Raw genomic sequence first — 22,835 nt, 5'->3', positions numbered from 1 at the left:
CGCTAACACTGGAGAGACGTGGTCTCTCCTGCTAATTCCTGTCAGTACTCGTGCTGCTGCATTTTGGATCAGCTGGAGCCTATTCAGCAAATTACTTGGACATCCTGCTAACAACACATTACAGTAATCTAGTCTAGAAGATACAAACGCATGAACTAGTTTTTCTGCATCACTCTGCAAGAGGATTTTCCTAATCTTTGCAATATTACGGAGATGGAAAAAGGCTATTTTACAAACCTGATTGACATATGGTTTAAACGACAAATCCTGATCGAAAATAACACCAAGGTTTCTCACAGTTGCACTGGAAGCCATCGCAACACCATCTAATCCCTTCCTAAGATGCTCTGGACCAAGAATGATAACCTCTGTTTTATCTGAATTTAGAAGCAGGAAATTTCTGGACATCCAGTCCTTGATGTCCCTAAGACATGCCTGAAGTTTAACTAACGGTTCTGTTTCATCCGGCTTCATAGACAAGTAGAGCTGCGTATCATCAGCATAACAATGAAAGTGTATGCCGTGTTGTGCAACTCAAGGTAGCTTGGCTGTCCAGTTATCAAGGCTAATGATAATTCTATTAAAGAATTATTAATAATTAATAAAGTTGACTATTTATCAAATTGTATTATCAAAAATGATAATTCTCGTAGGGGCACCACCGCCGGGGCCTTACTTCCGGTGGGATTCGATAACTAACAGCAGAAAATCAGTCTCATTATGATTTGAATTATCCTGCAGAACAGCAAATCTTACAGAATAACAGTGAAGGCGTGATATCCGAACACTAGGCTCTGCTTAAACAAATCAATTTGTGACCAAATCTTGCATGAAATAACACAACCACTCATAAAGAAATCAATCAGGATTTATTCACATACGGGTGTCAAAAGATGATAAACGCAACACCCAAATAAACCTGATGGCAGAAATGGCTTCAGTATCATAAAACAATTAATTAACTAGAAAAACATCAATAGAAAAATATGAAACATAAACGTTAAATGCATGGAATGAAAACAAAAAAAAAGAAATCAAGCAATAATAACGAAGATACAGAACATCTACAGTTCAAACGGGGCTTCTGTGGTCTTTTAAAGATGGACGCGCCCTCTGGGCCACGTGCAATCGGACCGGATGGCGAACGCAGCATTTAAAACGTGCCTACGGCAGAAAACAACGACTACCAAATAATCAAACATGATAATGATAACAATGATGATGTAATCTCAGCTCTGAACACAGATTTAGCTCTGTAACACTCTTAAGTTACTGATAACCCAGGTCTCACAATCTCACACACAGTTCTGAACACTCTTAAATCCTACTGATCACTGCTACGCGGGCTCACGTCTCCTCTGGGATCCTGAATCGGGTGCATGCGGGTTTGTTGACTGGGTTCGCGGTCCTGCTGGGGTTTCGCAGTCAGGCTATCGCGTCCCGTCCCTTCCCCTGAAACGGATTAGACAGCGGCGGGGCCGCCTCGTGCCGGGCCGTGGTTCCGGACCAAACGGAGGCTCACACGCATTCCTAGGCGCGGCGGGGGGGACCGGTCTTCTCCTGCCGTGCTTCCCTCTCTGCGCCGGTCGCCGACGCGCGGCCGTCCGGGCCCCGGGAGAGCTCACGCCGGGCGAGACGCCGGCCGTCCGTCCCCGATCCCTGCGCCGGTTCGCAGACAGGGGCTCGGAGCGGGGAGGGGGGGTTCAGTCAGAGAACTCAATCGCAGCTGTGTCCCGATCTGGTTGCCGGGAGCGCGTGGGCGTCGGAAGCTCGGATCTGCAGAAACTTAAAGAGGAACAGAGTTTAGTGAGAAATCGGAGCCTCCCGGGGGACCAAGGCTTCAACGGCCGGACCCCGCAGGGCCCGGTCCGGTGCGGGCCTCCTGCCTCCCCCCAGCCCGGGGGGAGAGAGAGGAGATGGGATGCTTTGGCCTGCGCCGATGAGATGAAGTTGAGAAGAGCAGAGATGGAGGCGGCTCCGTGCACCGCGGCTTCAACGGGCTGCAGGTCCAACGGAGCGGCCCGATGGGGCCTTACACCTCCCCCCAGCCGGGGGGAGAAAGGGAGATGGGATCTTGGCCCAGAGCCAAACGATCCAGCTCGGATGAGAGGGTGGTCGGAAGAGCGGATGGGGGCGGCTCCGTGCACCGCGGCTTCAACGGGCTGCAGGTCCAACGGAGCGGCCCGATGGGGCCTTACACCTCCCCCCAGCCGGGGGGAGAAAGGGAGATGGGATCTTGGCCCAGAGCCAAACGATCCAGCTCGGATGAGAGGGTGATCGGAAGAGCCGAGAGAAGAGAAGCAGCGGCAGGGGTTTTGATCCTACGCGCGCTGCAGTGACGTCATCGGTGCCTCATTGCGATTGGATGGGGCGCCGCTTGTGGGCGCCGCCCCATCCCGCAAGGCATGCTGGGGGGTTGCTGGTAGGTTTTTGTGTCTGTCCGAAGAGGCCTGGTTTCAGGGCTCCGCTGCGTCCCGACCCCTGCTTAGGTGTCATAAAACCCCAAGGAAGTCTGTTTTCCCCGGCAGAAACCCTGCTGGGTCCTTGTTTTGATCTCCGGCCATGGGGGTCGTAAACGGACTATCTCGACCCAGGCCGAGATAACCAGGAGTTAGCAGCAGGGGGTCGCAGGACTTCAGGAAGAAGGGGCAAAGTCTGGTTTTACAGGTCCTCAAAATCACAAAATATTCATACATTTATAAGTCCAGATTTCACATGGGCGACGCACAACATTCCCCCCTTCGAATCGAAAACCGGAATGCAGGGTCTGGTTGTCGAATCTAACAACGGTGCACCAGTCCATGTGGTCATAAACTCTGGTTGGGGGCGTGAGGCTAGCCTGGTTAGTCCACTAGGCGAGCAATGCACAAAAATATGAAAAGAAAAACATATTCAAAGCAATAACATCATTCATTTACCTAACACAGTGATATCACTCTTAAAGTGCGGTAGATGAAAGATAAAAGGAGGGGTTAGTTAGGTTTCAGTATGTACACTGTACCTAAAATCAAAAGCCAACAATTTAACCACTCTTTGATTAATTGCTAGGCGACAAAAACACACAAATTAACTTATGTCGGCTGTGGAAGCCTGGAAATTGTGTGTAGGCGTGAATTTTCTTTAACGCCCCAAAGTATCCTACCCCCCTTTCAGGTGTGGAGCGGACTTCCACTTCTGGGTCAGAAAAATTGTGAGGGGGCCGCTGCATACAAGGTAATGCAGCTGTTCAGTGTTCTTTTGCTAAAAAAAAAAGGTCAAACGTGGGACCCCCCTCGCTCTGAGGTACGGCGTCTGCGCCTTGGTTGTTCTTCTCTGGTTTACTTTAAGAAAACGCTGAGCTGCTTCTTCAGCGTCAGTAACAGTGAAAACTGGGAAGGGCCGCAGCTCCTTTCGGGTAATTAATTTTTGGCTTACTCACGGTGGTGTCTGACCAGGGGGCTCAGGGGATGAGATGACCGGGCTCACCACTTTTGGGTCCAGCCTAAGAACAGACTTGCCTGTCGGTCGATCTCTATCAGCCTGCATGTCCACCTCTGCTGGTTCTCCGTCCACTGCGATGAGCTCTCTGCCATTAATAACCACACCTCAGCTCACGATCCAGGCCCCAGCGCTTCGCTTGGGATTCTGGCAAGAGATTACACTTATTAACGAAGTCAGCTCACGTTATCACCCAGATTAGAAGAAATTAAACCGATAACAAACCCTGAGAGACTGGGGTATTGGTTATAACCTTAGAAGCAAGAACCAACTGAAAGGAATTAATAAAGTGAATTAAAAGGGAGGAATCTTTAAATAACTTTAAATTAAAGATTCAACTTAAAACACAGTAGAGATTAATCTGAGAAGATTAATAACTCACATGGGGTAATCAGCAACAGTTCAATTAATAGAATTGAAGAAATTAAGTCAACCATTACCTTCAGTTAAGTATGGTTGCAAAAGGGAATTAATCAGAGATTAATAAAATAGTGATCCCTCAATAAAAGTTCAGATTAATAAAAATCAGGAACTTACAGCGAGCCAACCATTAGTTTCCATGGAACCTGGTTGCAAGAGGAAATTACTCAAACAGATTCACAAAAATTGAGTGATAGAAAAAGTTCAGGTTAATAAAATTAACAGAACTTAAAGCAAACCCAACCATTACCTTCAGTGAAGCAGTAGCATTAGCTTCAGTGAAGCAAGGTTGCAGAGGAAATCAATCACAAGATTAATAATCGTGTGATGAAAAATAAAAGTTCAAATTAATAAAATTAAAGAACTTAACAAAGCAATCACCCTTTAGTGAGGCGAGGTTGCCATTAGAACAGGGATGTTTTAAAATAACCGTAGGAATCAGATAATGAGGGGGGAAGAAAAATAAAAATATTTTCTTTCCCGATCCAAATTAATGTTCTGTTATTTCATACAAACTGGTCACAAATATCGTTTCGAGAGAGCCTCACGCTGGGGCGCCATTTATGTTATCGAGAGCCTCACACGGGCGGACCATTTATGTTGTGCAACTCAAGGTAGCTTGGCTGTCCAGTTATCAAGGCTAATGATAATTCTATTAAAGAATTATTAATAATTAATAAAGTTGACTATTTATCAAATTGTATTATCAAAAATGATAATTCTCGTAGGGGCACCACCGCCGGGGCCTTACTTCCGGTGGGATTCGATAACTAACAGCAGAAAATCAGTCTCATTATGATTTGAATTATCCTGCAGAACAGCAAATCTTACAGAATAACAGTGAAGGCGTGATATCCGAACACTAGGCTCTGCTTAAACAAATCAATTTGTGACCAAATCTTGCATGAAATAACACAACCACTCATAAAGAAATCAATCAGGATTTATTCACATACGGGTGTCAAAAGATGATAAACGCAACACCCAAATAAACCTGATGGCAGAAATGGCTTCAGTATCATAAAACAATTAATTAACTAGAAAAACATCAATAGAAAAATATGAAACATAAACGTTAAATGCATGGAATGAAAACAAAAAAAAAGAAATCAAGCAATAATAACGAAGATACAGAACATCTACAGTTCAAACGGGGCTTCTGTGGTCTTTTAAAGATGGACGCGCCCTCTGGGCCACGTGCAATCGGACCGGATGGCGAACGCAGCATTTAAAACGTGCCTACGGCAGAAAACAACGACTACCAAATAATCAAACATGATAATGATAACAATGATGATGTAATCTCAGCTCTGAACACAGATTTAGCTCTGTAACACTCTTAAGTTACTGATAACCCAGGTCTCACAATCTCACACACAGTTCTGAACACTCTTAAATCCTACTGATCACTGCTACGCGGGCTCACGTCTCCTCTGGGATCCTGAATCGGGTGCATGCGGGTTTGTTGACTGGGTTCGCGGTCCTGCTGGGGTTTCGCAGTCAGGCTATCGCGTCCCGTCCCTTCCCCTGAAACGGATTAGACAGCGGCGGGGCCGCCTCGTGCCGGGCCGTGGTTCCGGACCAAACGGAGGCTCACACGCATTCCTAGGCGCGGCGGGGGGGACCGGTCTTCTCCTGCCGTGCTTCCCTCTCTGCGCCGGTCGCCGACGCGCGGCCGTCCGGGCCCCGGGAGAGCTCACGCCGGGCGAGACGCCGGCCGTCCGTCCCCGATCCCTGCGCCGGTTCGCAGACAGGGGCTCGGAGCGGGGAGGGGGGGTTCAGTCAGAGAACTCAATCGCAGCTGTGTCCCGATCTGGTTGCCGGGAGCGCGTGGGCGTCGGAAGCTCGGATCTGCAGAAACTTAAAGAGGAACAGAGTTTAGTGAGAAATCGGAGCCTCCCGGGGGACCAAGGCTTCAACGGCCGGACCCCGCAGGGCCCGGTCCGGTGCGGGCCTCCTGCCTCCCCCCAGCCCGGGGGGAGAGAGAGGAGATGGGATGCTTTGGCCTGCGCCGATGAGATGAAGTTGAGAAGAGCAGAGATGGAGGCGGCTCCGTGCACCGCGGCTTCAACGGGCTGCAGGTCCAACGGAGCGGCCCGATGGGGCCTTACACCTCCCCCCAGCCGGGGGGAGAAAGGGAGATGGGATCTTGGCCCAGAGCCAAACGATCCAGCTCGGATGAGAGGGTGGTCGGAAGAGCGGATGGGGGCGGCTCCGTGCACCGCGGCTTCAACGGGCTGCAGGTCCAACGGAGCGGCCCGATGGGGCCTTACACCTCCCCCCAGCCGGGGGGAGAAAGGGAGATGGGATCTTGGCCCAGAGCCAAACGATCCAGCTCGGATGAGAGGGTGATCGGAAGAGCCGAGAGAAGAGAAGCAGCGGCAGGGGTTTTGATCCTACGCGCGCTGCAGTGACGTCATCGGTGCCTCATTGCGATTGGATGGGGCGCCGCTTGTGGGCGCCGCCCCATCCCGCAAGGCATGCTGGGGGGTTGCTGGTAGGTTTTTGTGTCTGTCCGAAGAGGCCTGGTTTCAGGGCTCCGCTGCGTCCCGACCCCTGCTTAGGTGTCATAAAACCCCAAGGAAGTCTGTTTTCCCCGGCAGAAACCCTGCTGGGTCCTTGTTTTGATCTCCGGCCATGGGGGTCGTAAACGGACTATCTCGACCCAGGCCGAGATAACCAGGAGTTAGCAGCAGGGGGTCGCAGGACTTCAGGAAGAAGGGGCAAAGTCTGGTTTTACAGGTCCTCAAAATCACAAAATATTCATACATTTATAAGTCCAGATTTCACATGGGCGACGCACAACAGCCGTGATTCTGGATTATACTTCCCAATGGCTGCATGTATAAACTGAACAAGATTGGCCCTAGCACTGAACCCTGCGGAACACCATAACAGACCCTTGACTGTTCTGAAGAAACCTCATGTACATGAACAAACTGGAACCTGTCAGATAGATATGATTTAAACCAACGTAGAGCTGTCCCTTTAATCCCAACGACATGCTCTAACCTGTGCAGTAAAATGCCATGATCTATAGTGTCAAAAGCAGCACTGAGGTCCAGTAGAACCAGTATGGACACTAATCCCTTATCTGAGGCCATAAGAAGGTCATTCGTAACTCGAACCAGTGCTGTCTCTGTGCTATGATGCATTCTGAACCCTGACTGAAAGACTTCAAACAGATCATTTCTATACAAATAGTCACATAACTGGCTTGAAACTGCCTTTTCCAGAATTTTAGACACAAATGGAAGGTTAGAAATTGGTCTATAATTAGCTAAGGTGTCTGGGTCAAGAGAAGGTTTTTTAAGTAAAGGTTTAATTACTGCGACTTTGAAAACCTGTGGTACATATCCTAAACTTAGGGATAGGTTAATTTGGTCCAGTATTGTCGTACCAATAAGAGAAAAAATATGTTTGAATAGTCGAGTCGGGATGGGGTCTAACATACATGTGGTTGACTTAGCTCTATTGACGAGTGAGGTCAGCTCAGGGAGGTCTATAGGATCAAAACAGTCTAGAGGCAAGTCAGAGCCTAGGGAAGTCGCTAAAGCTGAAGAAACACCTACAACCGGCTGGTTGATTTCTTCTCTAATTCTCGCGATTTTACTGTTGAAGAAGCTCATAAAGTCCTCACTACTGAGAGCTGCAGGAATGCACGGCTCAACAGAGTTGTGACTCTTTGTCAGCCTGGCTACAGTGCTGAACAGAAAACGTGGGTTACTTTTGTTATCCTCTATCAACGTTGAATAATAAGCTGTTCTGGCTTTGCGAATGGCTTTTTTATATACTATTAGAATATCTTTCCATTCACGATAAGAGTCTACAGACCTACAAGAGTACCACTTCCTTTCCATTTTACGCACGTTTTGTTTCAACATGCGGATATCTGAATTATACCAGGGAGTTAAGCTCCTGTGGCTAGAAACCCTCCTTTTCAAAGGAGCAACTTCATCTAAAGCTGAATGCAACAAATCAGCAGTGTTACTAGCAAGGAAATCAACATCTGCAGAGGTAGAACCCAGGTCACTGGCCTCGATTACATCACTATTTCGCACTGTCGTAAGATAAGCAATGGCCTCCCTAAATTTAACAATAACTTCATCAGACAAACATCTGCTAAAATAATACCTCCTATTTTGCACTTCAACATCAACAAAATTAAATTCAAACGGTATTAAGTAATGGTCGGATAAAAGGGAGTTTACAAGTGACACCAACAGACCATCAGTTTCAACACCGCAGGTGAGAACGAGATCGAGAGTATGATTAAAACAGTGCGTCGGTTTATCCACTTTTTGTGAGATACCCATTGATTCTAGAAGAGAATCGAAGGCTAATTTAAGATTATCGCTTTCAACATCCATATGAATGTTAAAATCACCCACTATGATGAATTTATCTGTGCTGATCAATAATCCAGAAAGGAAATCTGAAAATTCAGACAAAAACTCTAGATACGCACCAGCAGGGGGCCGGTACACTACCACTAACACAACTGGCTTCTCTGATTTCCAGCTCGGAAATTTCAGACCAAGCATGAGGCTTTCAAATGTATTATAGTTGCACTTAGGTTGAATTTTTGTTTGGAGACCGGAGTTATAAATTGCTGCGACTCCTCCGCCTCGGCCCGTGCTTGATTCATTCAAACTAACATACTCTTCCTCCTGTAACCATGTTTCTGTTAAGCAGAAAATATCACTCCTGCTCTCTGTAATTATATCATTTACTAACAGAGACTTAGAGCTTAATGATCGTATATTTAGTAGTCCGCATCTAATTTTTCGGTCTGTAATTGGTACCAAATGTACATTGGTTTTAATTTTTACAAGGTTATCTTGGTTAACGCCTCTATAACGCTGCACCTGGTGAACTTTTGGAGGGCGGGGAACTGCAACCACTTCTATTTTGCTAGGCACCTGGCCAGAGTCGCCAATATCATGTAATCCTACAGTTTTAGAGTCGCTAATTACATAATGCAATCCTACAGTTTTGTTGGCAGGCGTTGGTCCTCGAGAAGCAGCAGAGAAGTGTGTTAAACTACAGCTCTGCATCCTGGCCTGGACCCTGCATTGTCAGGGGGAGTGTCTAATAACATTGGCCAGATTTTTAGAAGCTTCTTTGGCAGGCAGACAGCAACTGCTAGTCTATTTTCTTAATGACCATTGTTTACTTGACTCAATCATGTAGGTATCATCGTACGAAACAAGAAGCCTCCCCCGTCGGGGAATCGAACCCCGGTCTTCTGAGGACAGCTTTGTGCCAAAAGAACTTCCTGATTGCAGGAACTTAATAACTGTGTACCAATGTCATTGGAAAGTAAGTGTCCATCTCTTTTTAATCTTTTATATCGGTCCGCGATTCTCGGCTCTCCGCGGTCTCAGCGCGACGGGAATGCAGGTGAAGCCCCGCGAGTCTCGGCTCGGTTTGCCGCGAGGCTCTGGTCCAGCTGGTCCGGGGTTCCCCGCACCTCCGGGGACCCCCTCTCGGAACCTCTGCTGCTGGGGTCTGGTGGTGGAGCTAGTGTACGTTAATGGAGAATGACTGGCTTTTGGTCAGTTGTGGAACTGCAACAAAATGAATTTCTGCATGAGACCCAATGCGAGAAAGAGATGGTCGGCCTTCCTGTCCTGTGCACCAAGAAGAGGACTGGAGTGGTTTTCCAAGTCCAAATAATGTTATTGCAAAGTCATACATGTTTCCGCCCAGTTTCTAACAGGGGACCTTTCGCGTGTGAGGCGAACGTGATAACCACTACACTACGGAAACAGACATGCTTTGAAAATGGCGGGCATAAAAATAAAATCCTGTAAAAAACTCTGCTACAATTCTTGACAGTAAGATGGATACTGCAGGTTTTCTCCTGGCTGCTCTCAAAGACTCATGCTGATGTTAACCATTACACCATGGAACCCACTTCTGCTGTTATTGTGGTCTGACATTGTGGTGGTGGCACCTGACAGAGTGCTGTCCATGAGTGCTGTCCATGCTACCGAGAGCGTCTGGGTGTTTAGGGTACCAGGGCCCTGGTCCTCCAGCTCCGCGGGCTGGCTCTTTCACTCCGGTGGCTGGTGGGGGGGGGGGGGGGGCTTAACAGCGGGTCCCCGGGTTCGCACGGTGAGCCGGGTCTTTGGGTGGCTCCGGGTCTGGATGGTGGGTCAAAGGTGAGTTGCTGAGCAGCGGGGCGGTGAGACGGGTTGGTGAGTGGCTTCCTGCGGGCTGGCTCTTTCACTCCGGTGGCCGGTCGGGGGGAGCTTAACAGCGGGACCCCGGGTTCGCACGTTGAGCCGGGTCTCTGGGTGGCTCCGGGTCTGGAGGGTGAGTCAAAGGGGGGTGACGGGTTGGTGAGTGGCTTTCAGGGCCGTGCTGTCAGTCTGTGTCTGGGACGAGGCGACGGCGGGCATAAAAAGCGATTCTCCCAGAGATGCTCTAGATGCTGTCCTAAATAACTGCTCTTTTTACTTCTTCAATGACATTTTCTGTGTGTATAAAATCCACCCTCAATCAGAGTTTCCTCTGATCAAGCTGCAGCATTTAGAAGCTTCTTTGGCAGGCAGACAGCAACTGCTAGTCTATTTTCTTAATGACCATTGTTTACTTGACTCAATCATGTAGGTATCATCGTACGAAACAAGAAGTCTCCCCGTCGGGGAATCGAACCCCGGTCTTCTGCGTGACAGGCAGAGATACTGTCCACTATACTAACGAGGACAGCTTTGTGCCAAAATAACTTCCTGATTGCAGGAACTTAATAACTGTGTACCAATGTCATTGGAAAGTCAGTGTCCATCTCTTTTTAATCTTTTATATCGGTCCTCGATTCTCGGCTCTCCGCGGTCTCAGCGCGACGGGAATGCAGGTGAAGCCCCGCGAGTCTCGGCTCGGTTTGCCGCGAGGCTCTGGTCCAGCTGGTCCGGGGTTCCCCGCACCTCCGGGGACCCCCTCTCGGAACCTCTGCTGCTGGGGTCTGGTGGTGGAGCTAGTGTACGTTAATGGAGAATGACTGGCTTTTGGTCAGTTGTGGAACTGCAACAAAATTAATTTCTGCATGAGACCCAATGCGAGAAAGAGATGGTCGGCCTTCCTGTCCTGTGCACCAAGAAGAGGACTGGAGTGGTTTTCCAAGTCCAAATAATGTTATTGCAAAGTCATACATGTTTCCGCCCAGTTTCGAACAGGGGACCTTTCGCGTGTGAGGCGAACGTGATAACCACTACACTACGGAAACAGACATGCTTTGAAAATGGCGGGCATAAAAATAAAATCCTGTAAAAAACTCTGCTACAATTCTTGACAGTAAGATGCATACTGCAGGTTTTCTCCTGGCTGCTCTCAAAGACTCATGCTGATGTTAACCATTACACCATGGAACCCACTTCTGCTGTTATTGTGGTCTGACATTGTGGTGGTGGCACCTGACAGAGTGCTGTCCATGAGTGCTGTCCATGGTACCGAAGGCATCTGGGTGTTTAGGGTACCAGGGCCCTGGTCCTCCAGCTCCGCGGGCTGGGTCTTTCACTCCGGTGGCTGGTGGGGGGGGGGCTTAACAGCGGGTCCCCGGGTTCGCACGGTGAGCCGGGTCTTTGGGTGGCTCCGGGTCTGGATGGTGAGTCAAAGGTGAGTTGCTGAGCAGCGGGGCGGTCAGACGGGTTGGTGAGTGGCTTTCTGCGGGCTGGCTCTTTCACTCCGGTGGCCGGTCGGGGGGAGCTTAACAACGGGACCCCGGGTTCGCACGGTGAGCCGGGTCTCTGGGTGGCTCCGGGTCTGGAGGGTGAGTCAAAGGTGAGTTGCTGAGCAGCGGGGCGGTGAGCCGGGTTGGTGAGTGGCTTTCTGCGGGCTGGCTCTTTCACTCCGGTGGCTGGTCGGGGGGGAGCTTAACAGCGGGTCCCCGGGTTTGCACGGTGAGCTGGGTCTTTGGATGGCTCCGGGTCTGGACGGTGAGTCAAAGGGGAGTTTCTGAGCAGCGGGGGGGTGAGACGGGTTGGTGAGTGGCTTTCAGGGCCGTGCTGTCAGTCTGTGTCTGGGACGAGGCGACGGCGGGCATAAAAAGCGATTCTCCCAGAGATGCTCTAGATGCTGTCCTAAATAACTGCTCTTTTTACTTCTTCAATGACATTTTCTGTGTGTATAAAATCCACCCTCAATCAGAGTTTCCTCTGATCAAGCTGCAGCATTTAGAAGCTTCTTTGGCAGGTAGACAGCAACTGCTAGTCTATTTTCTTAATGACCATTGTTTACTTGACTCAATCATGTAGGTATCATCGTACGAAACAAGAAGTCTCCCCGTCGGGGAATCGAACCCCGGTCTTCTGCGTGACAGGCAGAGATACTGTCCACTATACTAACGAGGACAGCTTTGTGCCAAAATAACTTCCTGATTGCAGGAACTTAATAACTGTGTACCAATGTCATTGGAAAGTCAGTGTCCATCTCTTTTTAATCTTTTATATCGGTCCTCGATTCTCGGCTCTCCGCGGTCTCAGCGCGACGGGAATGCAGGTGAAGCCCCGCGAGTCTCGGCTCGGTTTGCCGCGAGGCTCTGGTCCAGCTGGTCCGGGGTTCCCCGCACCTCCGGGGACCCCCTCTCGGAACCTCTGCTGCTGGGGTCTGGTGGTGGAGCTAGTGTACGTTAATGGAGAATGACTGGCTTTTGGTCAGTTGTGGAACTGCAACAAAATTAATTTCTGCATGAGACCCAATGCGAGAAAGAGATGGTCGGCCTTCCTGTCCTGTGCACCAAGAAGAGGACTGGAGTGGTTTTCCAAGTCCAAATAATGTTATTGCAAAGTCATACATGTTTCCGCCCAGTTTCGAACAGGGGACCTTTCGCATGTGAGGCGAACGTGATAACCACTACACTACGGAAACAGACATGCTTTGAAAATGGCGGGCATAAAAATAAAATCCTGTAAAAAACTCTGCTACAATTCTTGACAGTAAGATGGATACTGCAGGTTTTCTCCTGGCTGCTCTCAAAGACTCATGCTGATGTTAACCATTACACCATGGAACCCACTTCTGCTGTTATTGTGGTCTGACATTGTGGTGGTGGTACCTGACAGAGTGCTGTCCATGAGTGCTGTCCATCGTACCGAGAGCGTCTGGGTGTTTAGGGTACCAGGGCCCCGGTCCTCCAGCTCCGCGGGCTGGCTCTTTCACTCCGGTGGCTGGTGGGGGGGGGGGCTTAACAGCGGGTCCCCGGGGTTCGCACGGTGAGCCGGGTCTTTGGATGGCTCCGGGTCTGGACGGTGAGTCAAAGGTGAGTTTCTGAGCAGCGGGGCGGTGAGACGGGTTGGTGAGTGGCTTTCTGCGGGCTGGCTCTTTCACTCCGGTGGCCGGTCGGGGGGAGCTTAACAGCGGGACCCCGGGTTCGCACGGTGAGCCGGGTCTCTGGGTGGCTCCGGGTCTGGAGGGTGAGTCAAAGGGGGGTGACGGGTTGGTGAGTGGCTTTCAGGGCCGTGCTGTCAGTCTGTGTCTGGGACGAGGCGACGGCGGGCATAAAAAGCGATTCTCCCAGAGATGCTCTAGATGCTGTCCTAAATAACTGCTCTTTTTACTTTTTCAATGACATTTTCTGTGTGTATAAAATCCACCCTCAATCAGAGTTTCATCTGATCCAGCTGCAGCATTTAGAAGCTTCTTTGGCAGGCAGACAGCAACTGCTAGTCTATTTTCTTAATGACCATTGTTTACTTGACTCAATCATGTAGGTATCATCGTACGAAACAAGAAGTCTCCCCGTCGGGGAATCGAACCCCGGTCTTCTGCGTGACAGGCAGAGATACTGTCCACTATACTAACGAGGACAGGTTTGTGCCAAAAGAACTTCCTGATTGCAGGAACTTAATAACTGTGTACCGATGTCATTGGAAAGTCAGTGTCCATCTCTTTTTAATCTTTTATATCGGTCCTCGATTCTCGGCTCTCCGCGGTCTCAGCGCGACGGGAATGCAGGAGAAGCCCCGCGAGTCTCGGCTCGGTTTGCCGCGAGGCTGTGGTCCAGCTGGTCCGGGGTTCCCCGCACCTCCGGGGACCCCCTCTCGGAACCTCTGCTGCTGGGGTCTGGTGGTGGAGCTAGTGTACGTTAATGGAGAATGACTGGCTTTTGGTCAGTTGTGGAACTGCAACAAAATTAATTTCTGCATGAGACCCAATGCGAGAAAGAGATGGTCGGCCTTCCTGTCCTGTGCACCAAGAAGAGGACTGGAGTGGTTTTCCAAGTCCAAATAATGTTATTGCAAAGTCATACATGTTTCCGCCCAGTTTCGAACAGGGGACCTTTCGCGTGTGAGGCGAACGTGATAACCACTACACTACGGAAACAGACATGCTTTGAAAATGGCGGGCATAAAAATAAAATCCTGTAAAAAACTCTGCTACAATTCTTGACAGTTAGATGGATACTGCAGGTTTTCTCCTGGCTGCTCTCAAAGACTCATGCTGATGTTAACCATTACACCATGGAACCCACTTCTGCTGTTATTGTGGTCTGACATTGTGGTGGTGGCACCAGACAGAGTGCTGTCCATGAGTGCTGTCCATGGTACCGAGAGCGTCTGGGTGTTTAGGGTACCAGGGCCCCGGTCCTCCAGCTCCGCGGGCTGGCTCTTTCACTCCGGTGGCTGGTGGGGGGGGGGGGTCTTAACAGCGGGTCCCCGGGTTCGCACGGTGAGCCGGGTCTTTGGGTGGCTCCGGGTCTGGATGGTGAGTCAAAGGTGAGTTCCTTAGCAGCGGGGCGGTGAGACGGGTTGGTGAGTGGCTTTCTGCGGGCTGGCTCTTTCACTCCGGTGGCCGGTCGGGGGGAGCTTAACAGCGGGACCCCGGGTTTGCACGGTGAGCCGGGTCTTTGGGTGGCTCCGGGTCTGGATGGTGAGTCAAAGGTGAGTTGCTGAGCAGCGGGGCGGTGAGACGGGTTGGTGAGTGGCTTTCTGCGGGCTGGCTCTTTCACTCCGGTGGCCGGTCGGGGGGAGCTTAACAGCGGGTCCCCGGGTTCACACGGTGAGCCGGGTCTTTGGGTGGCTCCGGGTCTGGATGGTGAGTCAAAGGTGAGTTGCTGAGCAGCGGGGCGGTGAGACGGGTTGGTGAGTGGCTTTCTGCGGGCTGGCTCTTTCACTCCGGTGGCTGGTCAGGGGGGAGCTTAACAGCGGGACCCCGGGTTTGCACGGTGAGCCGGGTCTCTGGGTGGCTCCGGGTGTGGAGGGTGAGTAAAAGGTGAGTTGCTGAGCAGCGGGGCGGTGAGCCGGTTTGGTGAGTGGCTTTCAGGGCCGTGCTGTCAGTCTGTGTCTGGGACGAGGCGAAGGCGGGCATAAAAAGCGGTTCTCCCAGAGATGCTCTAGATGCTGTCCTAAATAACTGCTCTTTTTACTTCTTCAATGACATTTTCTGTGTTTATAAAATCCACCCTCAATCAGAGTTTCCTCTGATCAAGCTGCAGCATTTAGAAGCTTCTTTGGCAGGCAGACAGCAACTGCTAGTCTATTTTCTTAATGACCATTGTTTACTTGACTCAATCATGTAGGTATCATCGTACGAAACAAGAAGTCTCCCCGTCGGGGAATCGAACCCCGGTCTTCTGCGTGACAGGCAGAGATACTGTCCACTATACTAACGAGGACAGCTTTGTGCCAAAAGAACTTCCTGATTGCAGGAACTTAATAACTGTGTACCAATGTCATTGGAAAGTCAGTGTCCATCTTTTTTTAATCTTTTACATCGGTCCTCGATTCTCGGCTCTCCGCCGTCTCAGCGCGACGGGAATGCAGGTGAAGCCCCGCGAGTCTCGGCTCGGTTTGCCGCGAGGCTCTGGTCCAGCTGGTCCGGGGTTCCCCGCACCTCCGGGGACCCCCTCTCGGAACCTCTGCTGCTGGGGTCTGGTGGTGGAGCTAGTGTACGTTAATGGAGAATGACTGGCTTTTGGTCAGTTGTGGAACTGCAACAAAATTAATTTCTGCATGAGACCCAATGCGAGAAAGAGATGGTCGGCCTTCCTGTCCTGTGCACCAAGAAGAGGTCTGGAGTGGTTTTCCAAGTCCAAATAATGTTATTGCAAAGTCATACATGTTTCCGCCCAGTTTCGAACAGGGGACCTTTCGCGTGTGAGGCGAACGTGATAACCACTACACTACGGAAACAGACATGCTTTGAAAATGGCGGGCATAAAAATAAAATCCTGTAAAATACTCTGCTACAATTCTTGACAGTAAGATGGATACTGCAGGTTTTCTCCTGGCTGCTCTCAAAGACTCATGCTGATGTTAACCATTACACCATGGAACCCACTTCTGCTGTTATTGTGGTCTGACATTGTGGTGGTGGCACCAGACAGAGTGCTGTCCATGAGTGCTGTCCATGGTACCGAGAGCGTCTGGGTGTTTAGGGTACCAGGGCCCCGGTCCTCCAGCTCCGCGGGCTGGCTCTTTCACTCCGGTGGCTGGTGGGGGGGGGGCTTAACAGCGGGTCCCCGGGTTCGCACGGTGAGCCGGGTCTTTGGGTGGCTCCGGGTCTGGATGGTGAGTCAAAGGTGAGTTCCTTAGCAGCGGGGCGGTGAGACGGGTTGGTGAGTGGCTTTCTGCGGGCTGGCTCTTTCACTCCGGTGGCCGGTCGGGGGGAGCTTAACAGCGGGACCCCGGGTTTACACGGTGAGCCGGGTCTTTGGGTGGCTCCGGGTCTGGACGGTGAGTCAAAGGTGAGTTTCTGAGCAGCGGGGCGGTGAGACGGGTTGGTGAGTGGCTTTCAGGGCCGTGCTGTCAGTCTGTGTCTGGGACGAGGCGACGGCGGGCATAAAAAGCGATTCTCCCAGAGATGCTCTCGATGCTGTCCTAAATAACTGCTCTTTTTACTTCTTCAATGACATTTTCTGTGTGTATAAAATCCACCCTCAATCAGAGTTTCCTCTGATCAAGCTGCAGCATTTAGAAGCTTCTTTGGCAGGCAGACAGCAACTGCTAGTCTATTTTCTTAATGACCATTGTTTACTTGACTCAATCATGTAGGTATCATCGTACGAAACAAGAATTCTCCCCGTCGGGGAATCGAACCCCGGTCTTCTGCGTGACAGGCAGAGATACTGTCCACTATACTAACGAGGACAGCTTTGTGCCAAAAGAACTTCCTGATTGCAGGAACTTAATAACTGTGTACCAATGTCATTGGAAAGTCAGTGTCCATCTCTTTTTAATCTTTTACATCGGTCCTCGATTCTCGGCTCTCCGCGGTCTCAGCGCGACGGGAATGCAGGTGAAGCCCCGCGAGTCTCGGCTTGGTTTGCCGCGAGGCTCTGGTCCAGCTGGTCCGGGGTTCCCCGCACCTCCGGGGACCCCCTCTCGGAACCTCTGCTGCTGGGGTCTGGTGGTGGAGCTAGTGTACGTTAATGGAGAATGACTGGCTTTTGGTCAGTTGTGGAACTGCAACAAAATTAATTTCTGCATGAGACCCAATGCGAGAAAGAGATGGTCGGCCTTCCTGTCCTGTGCACCAAGAAGAGGACTGGAGTGGTTTTCCAAGTCCAAATAATGTTATTGCAAAGTCATACATGTTTCCGCCCAGTTTCGAACAGGGGACCTTTCGCGTGTGAGGCGAACGTGATAACCAATACACTACGGAAACAGACATGCTTTGAAAATGGCGGGCATAAAAATAAAATCCTGTAAAAAACTCTGCTACAATTCTTGACAGTAAGATGGATACTGCAGGTTTTCTCCTGGCTGCTCTCAAAGACTCATGCTGATGTTAACCATTACACCATGGAACCCACTTCTGCTGTTATTGTGGTCTGACATTGTGGTGGTGGCACCAGACAGAGTGCTGTCCATGAGTGCTGTCCATGGTACCGAGAGCGTCTGGGTGTTTAGGGTACCAGGGCCCCGGTCCTCCAGCTCCGCGGGCTGGCTCTTTCACTCCGGTGGCTGGTGGGGGGGGGGGCTTAACAGCGGGTCCCCGGGTTCGCACGGTGAGCCGGGTCTTTGGGTGGCTCCGGGTCTGGATGATGAGTCAAAGGTGAGTTCCTTAGCAGCGGGGCGGTGAGACGGGTTGGTGAGTGGCTTTCTGCGGGCTGGCTCTTTCACTCCGGTGGCCGGTCGGGGGGAGCTTAACAGCGGGACCCCGGGTTTGCACGGTGAGCCGGGTCTTTGGGTGGCTCCGGGTCTGGATGGTGAGTCAAAGGTGAGTTGCTGAGCAGCGGGGCGGTGAGACGGGATGGTGAGTGGCTTTCTGCGGGCTGGCTCTTTCACTCCGGTGGCCGGTCGGGGGGAGCTTAACAGCGGGACCCCGGGTTCGCACGGTGAGCCGGGTCTCTGGGTGGCTCCGGGTCTGGAGGGTGAGTCAAAGGTGAGTTGCTGAGCAGCGGGGCGGTGAGCCGGTTTGGTGAGTGGCTTTCAGGGCCGTGCTGTCAGTCTGTGTCTGGGACGAGGCGACGGCGGGCATAAAAAGCGATTCTCCCAGAGATGCTCTAGATGCTGTCCTAAATAACTGCTCTTTTTACTTCTTCAATGACATTTTCTGTGTGTATAAAATCCACCCTCAATCAGAGTTTCCTCTGATCAAGCTGCAGCATTTAGAAGCTTCTTTGGCAGGCAGACAGCAACTGCTAGTCTATTTTCTTAATGACCATTGTTTACTTGACTCAATCATGTAGGTATCATCGTACGAAACAAGAAGTCTCCCCGTCGGGGAATCGAACCCCGGTCTTCTGCGTGACAGGCAGAGATACTGTCCACTATACTAACGAGGACAGCTTTGTGCCAAAAGAACTTCCTTATTGCAGGAACTTAATAACTGTGTACCAATGTCATTGGAAAGTCAGTGTATATCTCTTTTTAATCTTTTATATCTGTCCTCGATTCTCGGCTCTCCGCGGTCTCAGCGCGACGGGAATGCAGGTGAAGCCCCGCGAGTCTCGGCTCGGTTTGCCGCGAGGCTCTGGTCCAGCTGGTCCGGGGTTCCCCGCACCTCCGGGGACCCCCTCTCGGAACCTCTGCTGCTGGGGTCTGGTGGTGGAGCTAGTGTACGTTAATGGAGAATGACTGGCTTTTGGTCAGTTGTGGAACTGCAACAAAATTAATTTCTGCATGAGACCCAATGCGAGAAAGAGATGGTCGGCCTTCCTGTCCTGTGCACCAAGAAGAGGACTGGAGTGGTTTTCCAAGTCCAAATAATGTTATTGCAAAGTCATACATGTTTCTGCCCAGTTTCAAACAGGGGACCTTTCGCGTGTGAGGCGAACGTGATAACCACTACACTACGGAAACAGACATGCTTTGAAAATGGCGGGCATAAAAATAAAATCCTGTAAAAAACTCTGCTACAATTCTTGACAGTAAGATGGATACTGCAGGTTTTCTCCTGGCTGCTGTCAAAGACTCATGCTGATGTTAACCATTACACCATGGAACCCACTTCTGCTGTTATTGTGGTCTGACATTGTGGTGGTGGCACCAGACAGAGTGCTGTCCATGAGTGCTGTCCATGGTACCGAGAGCGTCTGGGTGTTTAGGGTACCAGGGCCCCGGTCCTCCAGCTCCGCGGGCTGGCTCTTTCACTTCGGTGGCTGGTGGGGGGGGGCTTAACAGCGGGTCCCCGGGTTCGCACGGTGAGCCGGGTCTTTGGGTGGCTCCGGGTCTGGATGGTGAGTCAAAGGTGAGTTGCTGAGCAGCGGGGCGGTGAGACGGGTTGGTGAGTGGCTTTCTGCGGCCTGGCTCTTTCACTCCGGTGGCCGGTCGGGGGGAGCTTAACAGCGGGACCCCGGGTTCGCACGGTGAGCCGGGTCTCTGGGTGGCTCCGGGTCTGGAGGGTGAGTCAAAGGTGAGTTTCTGAGCAGCGGGGCGGTGAGACGGGTTGGTGAGTGGCTTTTTGCGGGCTGGCTCTTTCACTCCGATGGCTGGTCGGGGGGAGCTTAACAGCGGGTCCCCGGGTTCGCACGGTGAGCCGGGTCTTTGGATGGCTCCGGGTCTGGACGGTGAGTCAAAGGTGAGTTTCTGAGCAGCGGGGCGGTGAGACGGGTTGGTGAGTGGCTTTCAGGGCCGTGCTGTCAGTCTGTGTCTGGGACGAGGCGACGGCGGGCATAAAAAGCGATTCACCCAGAGATGCTCTAGATGCTGTCCTAAATAACTGCTCTTTTTACTTCTTCAATGACATTTTCTGTGTGTATAAAATCCACCCTCAATCAGAGTTTCCTCTGATCAAGCTGCATCATGCTGATGTTAACCATTACACCATGGAACCCACTTCTGCTGTTATTGTGGTCTGACATTGTGGTGGTGGCACCAGACAGAGTGCTGTCCATGAGTGCTGTCCATGGTACCGAGAGCGTCTGTGTGTCTAGGGTACCAGGGCCCCGGTCCTCCAGCTCCGCGGGCTGGCTCGCGTGGCCGGTCGGGGGGAGCTTAACAGCGGGTCCCCGGGTTCGCACGGTGAGCCGGGTCTTTGGGTGGCTCCGGGTCTGGACGGTGAGTCAAAGGTGAGTTTCTGAGCAGCGGGGCGGTGAGACGGGTTGGTGAGTGGCTTTCAGGGCCGTGCTGTCAGTCTCTGTCTGGGACGAGGCGACGGCAGGCATAAAAAGCGATTCTCCAAGAGATGCTCTAGATGCTGTCCTAAATAACTGCTCTTTTTACTTCTTCAATGACATTTTCTGTGTGTATGAAATCCACCCTCAATCAAAGTTTCCTCTGATCAAGCTGCAGCAATTAGAAGCTTCTTTGGCAGGCAGACAGCAACTGCTAGTCTATTTTCTTAATGACCATTGTTTACTTGACTCAATCATGTAGGTATCATCGTACGAAACAAGAAGTCTCCCCGTCGGGGAATCGAACCCCAGTCTTCTGCGTGACAGGCAGAGATACTGTCCACTATACTAACGAGGACAGCTTTGTGCCAAAAGAACTTCCTGGTTGCAGGAACTTAATAACTGTGTACCAATGTCACCGGAAAGTCAATGTCCATCCTTTTTAATCTTTTATATCGGTCCTCGATTCTCGGCTCTCCGCAGTCTCAGCGCGACGGGAATGCAGGTGAAGCCCCGCGAGTCTCGGCTCGGTTTGCCGCGAGGCTCTGGTCCAGCTGGTCCGGGGTTCCCCGCACCTCCGGGGACCCCCTCTCGGAACCTCTGCTGCTGGGTCTGGTGGTGGAGCTAGTGTACGTTAATGGAGAATGACTGGCTTTTGGTCAGTTGTGGAACTGCAACAAAATTAATTTCTGCATGAGACCCAATGCGAGAAAGAGATGGTCGGCCTTCCTGTCCTGTGCACCAAGAAGAGGACTGGAGTGGTTTTCCAAGTCCAAATAATGTTATTGCAAAGTCATACATGTTTCCGCCCAGTTTCGAACAGGGGACCGTTCGCGTGTGAGGCGAACGTGATAACCACTACACTACGGAAACAGACATGCTTTGAAAATGGCGGGCATAAAAATAAAATCCTGTAAAAAACTCTGCTACAATTCTTGACAGTAAGATGGATACTGCAGGTTTTCTCCTGGCTGCTCTCAAAGACTCATGCTGATGTTAACCATTACACCATGGAACCCACTTCTGCTGTTATTGTGGTCTGACATTGTGGTGGTGGCACCAGACAGAGTGCTGTCCATGAGTGCTGTCCATGGTACCGAGAGCGTCTGGGTGTTTAGGGTACCAGGGCCCCGGTCCTCCAGCTCCGCGGGCTGGCTCTTTCACTCCGGTGGCTGGTGGGGGGGGGGCTTAACAGCGGGTCCCCGGGTTCGCACGGTGAGCCGGGTCTCTGGGTGGCTCCGGGTCTGGAGGGTGAGTCAAAGGTGAGTTGCTGAGCAGCGGGGCGGTGAGACGGGTTGGTGAGTGGCTTTCAGGGCCGTGCTGTCAGTCTGTGTCTGGGACGAGGCGACGGCGGACATAAAAAGCGATTCTCCCAGAGATGCTCTAGATGCTGTCCTAAATAACTGCTCTTTTTACTTCTTCAATGACATTTTCTGTGTGTATAAAATCCACCCTCAATCAAAGTTTCCTCTGATCAAGCTGCAGCAATTAGAAGCTTCTTTGGCAGGCAGACAGCAACTGCTAGTCTATTTTCTTAATGACCATTGTTTACTTGACTCAATCATGTAGGTATCATCGTACGAAACAAGAAGTCTCCCCGTCGGGGAATCGAACCCCGGTCTTCTGCGTGACAGGCAGAGATACTGTCCACTATACTAACGAGGACAGCTTTGTGCCAAAAGAACTTCCTGCTTGCAGGAACTTAATAACTGTGTACCAATGTCATTGGAAAGTCAGTGTCCATCTCTTTTTAATCTTTTATATCGGTCCTCGATTCTCGGCTCTCCGCCGTCTCAGCGCGACGGGAATGCAGGTGAAGCCCCGCGAGTCTCGGCTCGGTTTGCCGCGAGGCTCTGGTCCAGCTGGTCCGGGGTTCCCCGCACCTCCGGGGACCCCCTCTCGGAACCTCTGCTGCTGGGTCTGGTGGTGGAGCTAGTGTACGTTAATGGAGAATGACTGGCTTTTGGTCAGTTGTGGAACTGCAACAAAATTAATTTCTGCATGAGACCCAATGCGAGAAAGAGATGGTCGGCCTTCCTGTCCTGTGCACCAAGAAGAGGACTGGAGTGGTTTTCCAAGTCCAAATAATGTTATTGCAAAGTCATACATGTTTCCGCCCAGTTTCGAACAGGGGACCTTTCGCGTGTGAGGCGAACGTGATAACCACTACACTACGGAAACAGACATGCTTTGAAAATGGCGGGCATAAAAATAAAATGCACTCTGCTACAATTCTTGACAGTAAGATGGATACTGCAGGTTTTCTCCTGGCTGCTCTCAAAGACTCATGCTGATGTTAACCATTACACCATGGAACCCACTTCTGCTGTTATTGTGGTCTGACATTGTGGTGGTGGCACCAGACAGAGTGCTGTCCATGAGTGCTGTCCATGGTACCGAGAGCGTCTGGGTGTTTAGGGTACCAGGGCCCCGGTCC

At 51.1% G+C, this 22,835-nt stretch overlaps 14 non-coding genes across 14 annotated transcripts; all 14 read right to left on the bottom strand.

Moving 5' to 3' along the window:
- Window positions 1–9,596: 9,596 nt before the first annotated feature.
- Window positions 9,597–9,669, bottom strand: trnav-cac (transfer RNA valine (anticodon CAC)). The gene has a single exon. It is a non-coding gene; the product is annotated as a tRNA-Val (tRNA).
- An 870-nt stretch (window positions 9,670–10,539) lies between these two features.
- Window positions 10,540–10,611, bottom strand: trnad-guc (transfer RNA aspartic acid (anticodon GUC)). Its single transcript has one exon. It is a non-coding gene; the product is annotated as a tRNA-Asp (tRNA).
- Window positions 10,612–11,055: 444 nt separating this feature from the next.
- On the bottom strand, window positions 11,056–11,128 carry trnav-cac (transfer RNA valine (anticodon CAC)). Its single transcript has one exon. It is a non-coding gene; the product is annotated as a tRNA-Val (tRNA).
- A 1,051-nt stretch (window positions 11,129–12,179) lies between these two features.
- Window positions 12,180–12,251, bottom strand: trnad-guc (transfer RNA aspartic acid (anticodon GUC)). The gene has a single exon. It is a non-coding gene; the product is annotated as a tRNA-Asp (tRNA).
- A 444-nt stretch (window positions 12,252–12,695) lies between these two features.
- On the bottom strand, window positions 12,696–12,768 carry trnav-cac (transfer RNA valine (anticodon CAC)). The gene has a single exon. It is a non-coding gene; the product is annotated as a tRNA-Val (tRNA).
- Window positions 12,769–13,634: 866 nt separating this feature from the next.
- trnad-guc (transfer RNA aspartic acid (anticodon GUC)) lies at window positions 13,635–13,706 on the bottom strand. The gene has a single exon. It is a non-coding gene; the product is annotated as a tRNA-Asp (tRNA).
- Window positions 13,707–14,150: 444 nt separating this feature from the next.
- Window positions 14,151–14,223, bottom strand: trnav-cac (transfer RNA valine (anticodon CAC)). Its single transcript has one exon. It is a non-coding gene; the product is annotated as a tRNA-Val (tRNA).
- Window positions 14,224–15,442: 1,219 nt separating this feature from the next.
- Window positions 15,443–15,514, bottom strand: trnad-guc (transfer RNA aspartic acid (anticodon GUC)). The gene has a single exon. It is a non-coding gene; the product is annotated as a tRNA-Asp (tRNA).
- A 444-nt stretch (window positions 15,515–15,958) lies between these two features.
- On the bottom strand, window positions 15,959–16,031 carry trnav-cac (transfer RNA valine (anticodon CAC)). Its single transcript has one exon. It is a non-coding gene; the product is annotated as a tRNA-Val (tRNA).
- Window positions 16,032–16,916: 885 nt separating this feature from the next.
- Window positions 16,917–16,988, bottom strand: trnad-guc (transfer RNA aspartic acid (anticodon GUC)). The gene has a single exon. It is a non-coding gene; the product is annotated as a tRNA-Asp (tRNA).
- A 1,568-nt stretch (window positions 16,989–18,556) lies between these two features.
- On the bottom strand, window positions 18,557–18,628 carry trnad-guc (transfer RNA aspartic acid (anticodon GUC)). Its single transcript has one exon. It is a non-coding gene; the product is annotated as a tRNA-Asp (tRNA).
- A 2,570-nt stretch (window positions 18,629–21,198) lies between these two features.
- trnav-cac (transfer RNA valine (anticodon CAC)) lies at window positions 21,199–21,271 on the bottom strand. The gene has a single exon. It is a non-coding gene; the product is annotated as a tRNA-Val (tRNA).
- Window positions 21,272–21,991: 720 nt separating this feature from the next.
- trnad-guc (transfer RNA aspartic acid (anticodon GUC)) lies at window positions 21,992–22,063 on the bottom strand. The gene has a single exon. It is a non-coding gene; the product is annotated as a tRNA-Asp (tRNA).
- A 443-nt stretch (window positions 22,064–22,506) lies between these two features.
- trnav-cac (transfer RNA valine (anticodon CAC)) lies at window positions 22,507–22,579 on the bottom strand. Its single transcript has one exon. It is a non-coding gene; the product is annotated as a tRNA-Val (tRNA).
- Between the last annotated feature and the right edge of the window lie 256 nt (window positions 22,580–22,835).

This window comes from Cololabis saira, chromosome 7 (genome assembly GCF_033807715.1).
Source record: "Cololabis saira isolate AMF1-May2022 chromosome 7, fColSai1.1, whole genome shotgun sequence".
Classification (NCBI taxonomy): domain Eukaryota; kingdom Metazoa; phylum Chordata; class Actinopteri; order Beloniformes; family Belonidae; genus Cololabis; species Cololabis saira.
The sequence above is the reverse complement of the archived record's forward strand: the minus strand, read 5'-3'. Positions and strand labels throughout refer to the sequence as shown.